Raw genomic sequence first — 10,516 nt, 5'->3', positions numbered from 1 at the left:
AAAGCACTTTAAAATCAATTACTATTATAGGCATATATATATATATATATATATATATATATATATATATATATATACACACACACATATCTCAATAGTATATAACCTTTAGTTTTCCAAATTCTGCAAAATGAAACATTCATCTGTCAGATTTCATTTCTTTTGATACCCCTAGGGTTACTTGTAGTGGATAATGGAGTTTGGTTACACAGAGAACAAGTAGGATATTTTCTTATAATTTCCTTGTCTTGTTGCCACATGATAGAAAATTTATTCTTTAAACATTTACTATCAACACACTATTTTTCATAAAATTTTGAGGCTTCTAAGATATTTACTATTAATAATTGATCAATTTCTTCATTATCTTTTGCCAATGGACCTGTCAAACTTTTATGAGACCAATATAGGTGGCATACAATGGATAGTTTTTATTTCTGATTGCATGTTGCAGTTGCATAAATAACAAGATTAATTTCAAATGATCAGGAATAAATTCAGCAATTTCTATATGCAAAAGGATTCTTTCTGCGTATTGAAAGTCATTATATTAAGAGATTCAGAAAAATTCAATAATAGCATAAGGATTGCATACAACTTTGATTTTTAAAACAAACATATATGGGCTTTGAACTATTTTGCTTATTTTGTCTGATTTATAGCCTGCTCTTCCTGACTTATTGGCACCAGTGTAGAATGTAGGCACTTCAGGTACTGGAAGTCCCTTTACAATGTATGGGAGAATTTAAATCTTTTTATAAACTGAAGACACTTGCTTTTTGGATATTTTTTATTAATTTTTCCTAAATAGTTACTACAAGCTCTTTGCCAATCGTCATTGATTACCTATAATGACATAATCTCAGCATTAGTAAAAGACACGATGATTTCAGCCAGGCCTGTTCCTGGTAATTGATGTAGTTTTATTCTACCTTTTATGATTAAGTCAGAAACCTTTCCTATGTTAAGTCTTTAATTTTTTACTCTGTGTGCTAAGAAAATCCATTTTATAATACTATCTTCCCTTTCCATAATGAGCTCAGTAGGAGAATGTGTTGAAGGCAAAAATAACTGAAATACAATCAAGTGTAGGGTCTATTCAATTCATCTTGCAGTCTCTGTTCTACCAGAATTAACTCTCTTTCTCTGTGTTTCAGCTGTTAACCATCTTGGACTGTTTAAATCCGAATCTCCTTGTAAAGGTTGAATCAAATTACTTAACTCATGAGTAGTTAATCCAATTGTAAGCTGTAGCCAATTAACATCTCCCATTAATTTTTGAAAATCATTAAGAGTTTCCAAATGATCTCTTTTGTCATTGTTTTTTTTTTTAAACTTATTTTATAACCCAAATAGTTAATAGTGTCTCCTCTCTGTATTTTTTGGGAGCAATCTGTAACTTCAAGCATGGAAGGATTCTTTGTGTTTCCTTGAACATTTTCTCTAAAGTATCTGTGTCAGAATCAGCCAATAAAATATTATCCATGTAATGATAAATAATAGATTGAGGAAATTGCCCACAAATTATTTCTAGCATTTAGTGTACAAAATATTGATATGAAGTTGGACTATTTAACATTCCTTGTGGAGCATTTTCCAGTGATATCTTTTTACTGGACTACATTACTATAAGTAGGTATTGAGAAAGCAAACCTTCCCCTATTCTGCTCATGCAGAAGGATTGTGAAAAAAACAGTCTTTTAAATCAATCACTGTCATATGCCATGATTTAGGTAATAAAGAAGAACAAGGTATTGTAGGCTGTAGAGGACCCATTGGTTGAAGTACTCTATTCACTGTTCTTAAATCTATTAACACTTTCCATTTTCATGATTTCTTTTTTATAACAATCACAGGGGAATTCTATGAACTGATACATGTTTTTATATGTTGAGCCTCCAGCTGCTCTTGTACCAGCTCCTCAAGTACCTGCAATTTTTCCTTAGTTAAGGGCCACTGATCTACACACACAGACTTGTCAATCAACCATGTTAAGGGTAGGGCCATTGGTATTTTCAGTAGTACCACCCACCCCTATAAATTTGGAAACTCGATGCCTGGGATGTTCTATATTTGGAAAATTGGCACAGCCTGGGGTTCTTGTTGATGATATATGTCAATACCTTCTCCAGGAGTGTCTACCATTTCCCCCCTAATTTCATCATGAATTATCTTTAGGATTGCAGGAATATTAATTTAAGTACCCCATTGTTGTAAAAGATTTCTTCCTCATAAATTTATGGGTATGTTAGACACATAAGGTCTTAACTTTCTTGATTATCCAGTTCCACACATTTAACCCATTGGATACTTTGTTTTATTTGAGATACGTTTCCAATTCCTATAAACTATGTAGAAAATCTTCTGAAGTGGCCATTCTGAATTCCAGGATTTTGGGGCAATGATAGTCATGTCAGCTCCTGTATTCACCAAATCTTTTATTTCAACACCATTCATTTACAATTTTAATTTTGGTCTCTGATGGTTAACTACTGTTTGCCAGAATACATCTTTTAGTACTTACAGTCCTTCCTGTTCTTTTTACTGGAGAGGCTTTGCTTTAATGTAGGGAAACAACAGCAGCTGAGCAATCCTATCTCCTGTGTTAATTTGTATCTCATTTTTACATAGATCACAACTTTAATTTTTCCTTTTAAATCTCTATAATTTCTGGATACAAAGTGAATACTTGGGAAGTCAATCCACTTCTTCCCAAGCTCATCACTACTGTCCCTGAGGGCAAAGGATCATAAATGCTGGTGGCATTTTTATAACATTGAATTTTGGGGGCTAGGGCAAGTGGTTTATCTGTGGGTAAGTCTAGAGTAGCACTGGCTACAGTATCCAGCATGAGACCAGCAGTTTTCCTATCTGTTTGTTATCTCCTGGCTGACCTGAGAGTTGTATTCTTTGCTTGTGTTTTTTGCTGCGGGGCCTTGAACTGCCCCCCACCCCACCCCCATTTCATTTCCTGATGGAAAGAAAATACCTTGAATGTTTCTCTTGGACCTATACTCATTGGTCCAATGGTGTCTATTGCCATGGACACAACATCTGCAAACCCCAGGAAGTCTAGGTGTTCTTTCTAAGACCCTTTGCCATTGAAAATGGCTTCTTCTCTGGTGGAAGGATCATATTTCTTACAGTTAATGAACCTGAGCATTTTGAGATCTGAAGATTTTAGCCCAGTTTGCATCCCTCTTTCATCCTGTGGGAACTTCCCACTTTTTTGCTCAGTTACTGGTTTAAGCTACTTTGTTCTCTCTCTCTCTCTCTTTTTTTTTTTTTTGGTATTATTTTTCAACATCTATCCATACTTTTTCCAGTTGGATCTCAGATCCCTCCATTTCCACTCACAATTTTTCAAACTGCTCAACTATTCTCCCAGCCATTTTAGAGACAGAATGTAGGAGAAATAAGGGGAGAAAGAGAAGAAAGAGAAGGAGGAGGAGGAAGAAGAGGAGGAAGAAGAGGAAGAGGAGAAGGAAAAGGAGGAAGAAAAGGAAGAAAAAGAGGAGGAGGTGGAAGAAGAAATAGAAAATTCCTTTTGGGAGTAAATGTGGGGTGGCAGTGGGGGAGGGGGAACCTATTGACAGTAGCCACAATAAACTTTCTGCTGATGTCCTGAAATAGAATATTCAGCACCTTTCTCCTGCTGCTTCCTCTAAGGCATTAGAAACCAAGTTTCTCATTCTGCCTGGCAGAACATCTGGGCCCCAGTTGTAACTGTACTTTTTGGATACTTTAGTGTGTGTGTGTGTGTGTTTCCATTCCACTCCCTTCCACCCCCCACCCCCCCCCCCACACACACACTAGTTAGGACAAAGAAGGTTAGAAGGGAAAGAGGGTGTTCATTTCCATCTCCTTAGAGTACTTCCTGCTGATTAAGGATGTCAAGTTCCTTCAAGGAAAGTCCAATCTTCACAGTCAGACTATTTACAACCAGCAAGCCAGCAAACAGCACACAGCAACAGCAACAAGGGGGTGACATCGGGGGAGCAGCAGCTGCTACCTCTCTCAGGCCTCTGGGATTTATATACATTCTCAAGAGTCCCCAGAATTCCAAGCACAAGCTATCTTCAGCTGACAGAATCATGCCAATGCCAGGGCATGAGACAAATCATAGCTGACTGCTGTGGACAACCTGAAGCAGCCCAGTATACCACATCTGGGATTAAAACAAAAACATATTCACATAACATAACTGGGTTTTTAAAGAAACCAAAACTCTCACTACATCCAAATGTATCAGAGAAGTCACAGGGAAAACCAAAATAACACCCCAAATAAGGCATTTTAGTAATAACTCTGAACCAAAGAAGAGAATTTAGTGAAATTTTATAAATGAAGGAAAGTAAGTGTGTATTTTGTAGCTTAAGTACCCCTGTGTGTTTATTTCTTTGATGCTGTCTTAGTTAGGGTTTTACTGCTATGAACAGACACCATGACCAAGGAAACTCTTATAAGGACAACATTTAATTGGGGCTGGCTTACAGACAGGTTCAGAGGTTTAGTTCATTATCATAAAGAAGAGAATGTAGCAGCATCCAGACAGGCAGGGTGCAGGAGGAGCTGAGAGTTCTACATCTCCATCTGAAGGCTGCTAGCAGAATACTGACTTCCAGGCAGCTAGGATGAGGGTCTTGAAGCCCACACGCACAGTGCCATGCATACTCCACAAAGGTAACACCTACTTGAACAGGACCACACCTTCTAATAGTGCCACTCTCTGGGCCAAACACATGTAAACTATAACAGATGCATTACAAAAACTCAGGCCCATCACCCACCTTTCTGGAGTAGATGCCAGTCCTATAGCCAGGGTCCAGGAACTTGCTATCTTAGCAGATACATGTGTGTCAGGGTTTACAGTTAGCTGCACAGTAGAGCTGCCAAATGACTGCATGTAAAAGCATGGCCATATTTGTATAGAAGTGGTAAGAAGTCCAGACATAGACAGTGTAGGACCAGGTCAAATGCTTTGGGATTCCATCCCAGATTCTCTGCTCTTTTAGCCTTCCTATAGAATTTCTATTTTGCCACAGGATAGATACTGAGCCTTCTGGTATTTCAATCCCTCAATGTGCATTTTGGCTAAGAAGAATAAGAAAGGAGGACAAGAATGGTCATTCCCACTGGGTCACCCCCCCTTCTAGAAGTCTCCTTGTAATTCCACTAGGGAGCATTTTAGTATATCATATTGGCCAGATCTGGGTCACATACCTACAGTTATCTTCAAATGACATTACATAGCCAATTGCACAGACCTTGACTTTCTTTGTATGTTAATAGGGAGAGTGGATATTGGGGGCATCTAACCATGACATCTTCTTGGTAAACGCTGAATAATGAATGAGACGACTGGAGGCTTCTTCTGAGATTTAGAAGACTTAGAAACAGTGTCTTCTTAGAAACAGGGGGAAATTACTAGAGGTGTTTGAACAGGCTACATTTAAGATGCCTCCACGACACCCAAGTGGAAATGTCTAGTTTACAGTTAGAATTGAGGGCAAGATATTTAGGTTTGAAGATTTAGACACAGAGTCATTAATACACGGGTTACTTCTATTTTCCTAAATAAGACCTAAAATAAAAAAAGTCCATTAGAGGGGGGATGGGATAGAGAGTTCGTGGGTGGGAAGGAAGTGGGGAAAGGGGATCACATCTGAAATGTAAATAAAATATCCAATAAAAAAAAGAAAAAAACTCCATTAGCTGAGAGTGGAAGGGAAGAAAGAAGCTTGGCAGAGTAGAAAGGCTGATGGGGTGAGAACACTCTCAAGTGTTCATGGGCTTGTCTGGTTACATATCTAGATCACATGACTTTTCTTGAGCAGTGCTTGGTCCATTGGAGGGAATCACACACATGTAGATACCACCAAGGTTGCACCTGTGCTAGTGAGTCTGGAGAAGGGCAGAAGTGAGGAGGGAGCTGAGAGTGATCGGAAGTTGATGCTTTTCATTCTGTGGTGGTTGCGTGACTCATGGACTAGCAGTTTTGATGAAGTGAAAATTATGTTATCTACAAGATATAATTATCCTCCCGGATTCACAGAGCAGTGGTTCCAGTGTCTTAAGCAAATAATGTTTTCTTTTTCTTCCAAAGCATCAAGAAGTCCCCTGCAGATGTCCAAATCCATTAATTGTCAAGTCTCTTATACAAAATGGTTATCTGCTTATCTTTTTCATACTTTAAATCCATCCCTAGATTAGTCATAATACCCAGGACAATATAAATCCTATGTAAGTGATTGTTAAACTATTTTTTTTTTATTGAGTCAGAGTCTTGTTATGTATCCTTTGGTGGCATGAAATTCACTATTTACGCCTAGGATTGCCTTGAATGGCAATTCTCCTGCCTCAGCTTTCCTGAGTACTGGAATTACAGATAGGTTAAATAACACCCAATTTATCAAACTTTCTCTATTGTTCAGCAATAGATGATAAGCAAAAGAAAGAGTGTGCAAGCTTAGCACAGACACAGTCACTGTTAAACTGATTATAGTAGTGTGTGTCTACAGCAACATGGTACTTTCTTTAGCTATTTTTTATCTGAGATTGATTGAATATGTGAGACTGTGTTTGAAAAAAGGGGTTTGGGCACAGTGTGATTGCTAGTAAAAACAAGATTTCTGCTGTGATCCTAAAGGAGAGGGAAACCAATCATGGAGAACTTGATGATGATGTCACAGAATGTGGGAGAATCACCAGTGAGCCAAGATCTGATGCCGTAACAGAATTATCAAAGGAATAGGGCAGGGCTGGGCAGCAGTGAGGAAGAAGAAAGGTGACCTATTATAATGGTTCCAGTATCATGAGAAAGCAGTGTCACTGGAGGCAAGAAGAGAACAAAGCCAGCATGCTTTGTCATATGTGCAGAGTGAAGCTCAACATTTGAAGGATATAGGACCAAGATGGAGAATGTGGCCCAGAAATGTCAAGGAGCCCCAGAGGATTTAGAGGCAGGACTTGAGGCTCTGTGGCCTTGCTATTCTTGAGAGGAGGCATGTTTGTCTTCAAGGAAGAAAGTAGGTGGTTAGCAGGGAAAGACTTGAGGTTGGCATTAATGTATTTAAGAATGGAAAGTTTCTTCCCACATTGACAAGAGTGGGGGAAGGAAAGGAGAGGAGGGAGCCAAGGCAGAACTAAGGGTGAAGGAGATTTTGAAAGTGAAATTGATGTGAATGGGGAAGGAAATAAGGTTTCCCAGCAAGCACAGGCTGAGGGAAATGGGGGAAGGCTTTGCCCTCCTCCAAGAGGAGGGCACCTGTTGTAGTTTCTTTCTGTTGCTCTGATAAAATATTCAGACAACAAACAACTGCAAGAGAAAAAGATGATTTCATTTAAGATTTCCAGGTAACATTCATATTTTGGGGAAGTCAAGGCAGAGCTTGAAGCAACTAGTCATATCATATCACAGTCAAGAGCACCAAGAAATGAATGAATGCATGCATCGTGGTTTGCAGGCTCTTTCTCTTCTTATAAACCTGGGCCCCAAAATAGGGATTGTCTTGCTCACTTGTAGGCTGGGTCTTCTCACATCAGTTAAGACCAGATGATCCTCCACAGATGTCTCCAATCTGATCTAGGAAACCAATCTGATCTAGGAAGCCCTTAATTAAGCTTACTTCCCAGATATTTCTACATTGGGTCAAGTTGAAAAAAAACTAACCATTGTAACACTTTAATTCTTTTAGATCCCATATTGGCTAGGCGGATTTTGAGAAGCACTGGATTGCCATACTATCCCCAAGTTTTCACCTAGAAATCTTCACCTTTTTGTTCAGAGGGAAAGATACAGTTTTTAATACATTGAAACTACCAATACGGTCCTGTGCTGTTTAATGACATTTCTGTCAACAAAGGGCAGGAATTTGATGTTGATCTGATAGGATTATATGACCTAGTGATGTCATTAATACTTTATTTGATATAACTCTGTGAAGAAGACAGTCTCTAGGTATTGTATAAAATCTGTAGTCGCCATGGATTCCAAGAGTGATGAGACTCACTAATAAGCACCTTTAAACCTGGAAGGAAAGACACCTATGACAGAGAGGCTTTGTTTTGGAGCAGGAATAATCATCTATGGAGAACTGGTTTACCCCTTCCTATAGTGGGTGTTTCTTGGAATGCCAGCTTTCTACTACTTTTAAAGCTTAGGCTTTTCTTCCCTGGAAGCTAGATAGCTTCCAGAGAGCTATCTAGCTTAATCTGATCAGTCTTGGCACTACGTCCCACCATGTGGCTAGCTCTACCTCTCTGCTCTGCTTTGGTCTGTCCACTTCTGTGTCCACTGGCAAATCTTCTGTGTCTCATTTCTTCTCCCAGCCCCCACCCCCAAATCTCTGCCTCCCTTCTTCCCTCCCTCCCTCTCCTTTCTTCCTCTCTCTCTCCTCCCCCTTTCAAGTTCAACCCTCCACTTCCTGCCCAGCTATTGACTGTTAGATCTTTATTATAGACAATTAGATATAATTCTAGATTGCCTCTAGTCTAGTGAGGAAAGATGAATATTTACAAGATGCGCAGTAATGGGTCATAGAAATAACAATATCCAGCCACCATTTAGTTCTATGCTGAATATACAGAAACACACCTTCACACAATGTACCCCAATACCTTCCAACAAGGACTTTTTTTAAACTGCCTTTCAGAACCAGAACTGCGATCACATCAGCTAGTCCACATCTTAACCGAAGCTGAGTACCTCCTGTCATGTCCAGAAGAAACTTGAAAGTTTTGGCTCACAAAACCACTTCTTCTTTACAGGGTAGCCATGTTGATTAAATCCCCTTTCTGCTTTTCAGTTGACACATCAGGGTGGATAGCCAAACTGAGACTGCTGTAACCCCTGGATCAGGGCTTTTACCCTAAATCACTAGTATACAGTCCACTTGCATGTCTATAACCTAAATGTCATGGTTTCCTGTTATCACCAGCACAGCTAGTCTTTAATGAAGACTTATTTCAACGTTCCTGCACCCTTCTTTCTTTTTTTCATTTCAACCCCGAAGAAGGTTATCCTACCTTAGACTCTTGTGCTTTAGGGTCTGGTATTGTTGATTCTATCTTAGTTCTCCATAATAAATATATTCATACTAGTTAAATGAAGATTTACCCTGAATACTAATTATTTTTGAATCTGGTTTTCATTACCACATTGGCTAAAACAACCATCTTATGCCACCCTGGGTAGAGACAGGGACCATTGTAAAATGGAAGGTAATGTCACCATGATCCTGTACTACCTAGGTTGTCAAGGTGGTGTCACCCTGATCTGTACTACCTAGGCTGTCAAGGTGGTACTACCCTGATCCTGTACTATTTAAGTTGTCAAGGCAGTGCCACCATGATCTTGTACTACCTAGGTAGTTAAGGTGGTACCACTATGATCCTGTAATACCTAGGTTATCTGGTTGAATTTTTCCTTATTACCCTAATCTTTCTTATCTTTGAGGATAGGATTCTGTAGGTCAGAAGTCCATTTTCAGGATTACCTGAAACTGGTTAGGTACAAAATGGTACAGAGTGACCTCCAGACAGCCTTTCTTTTCATGATAATTTTACAGGCTGAATGATATGTACCTACTGCTGAGATGGCTGACAATTTGCCACGGGAAGAACAGTGAAAAGAGGAAAAGAGTTAACATCCAAATTCTTGGAAAACTCCACTATTCCCAGAAGACTCAATGTTTTCCTCACTTAAATCATCCCTCCCTCCTGTATTCATTCTACTATTTATACAGCCTCTAATCTCCCAACCTCTCGTAAGTGGAGAAGTTCATCTAAGAGTTTCTCTCACAGATCTCTTATTCTCAATCAAGAAAGAAAGGCTCTTTTCTGTCCACCGAGCATATAATCTTATTGATTCCACAATTCCTGGAGGCAAAAGGGCTCAGGTTTGGTTTTCAAAAACTGATTAAGAGAGGAAGAGCGGGAGAGTCACCGAGTTTGTGTTAGAATAGGCCTTTCAGAACAAGTATCGGGAGAGATGAATTACCAGCTCCAATTCTCCATTTCCCCATAGGCACCTGCAGCTTTGAACATCACTGCTTCACCTTTGGTCAAGGGAAGACCAGGTACTAGGCATCAGCTTCCTCCAGCTAGGTCCTAAAGATTACAGATTTGAGCTGTCCCAGCCAGTGTGTACCACAAAGATGTAGAGCCCCAAATGAAACCATGAGCCTCTAGAAGCCTAGAAGTCAGCCTCTCCTTCCCTGAGCCTATACCTGGGACAGGGAGAAGGGTGATGAAAAACCTCTAAGATGCTGTAACCTGAGAGCTGGGACAAGCTCAGTACTTGGCTTATGGTATCTGTCTGTGACAGGAATAACTAACACCTTGCCCTATCAGTAAACACCAAGTGTCTAACACTGACCCTCCCTCTACCTGTGTCTAATGTCCTGTCTCCTTCAGAAGCAGAAGGCAACAGAGTTCACAGATCAGTGTCTTAATAACCCAAGCAGACACTCCAGATGGTCTGAAGATGAGGGAGGTGAGGCTATAATGAGCTGAG

The sequence above is a fragment of the Arvicanthis niloticus genome, chromosome 8 (genome assembly GCF_011762505.2).
Source record: "Arvicanthis niloticus isolate mArvNil1 chromosome 8, mArvNil1.pat.X, whole genome shotgun sequence".
Classification (NCBI taxonomy): Eukaryota; Metazoa; Chordata; class Mammalia; order Rodentia; family Muridae; genus Arvicanthis; species Arvicanthis niloticus.
The sequence above is the reverse complement of the archived record's forward strand: the minus strand, read 5'-3'. Positions refer to the sequence as shown.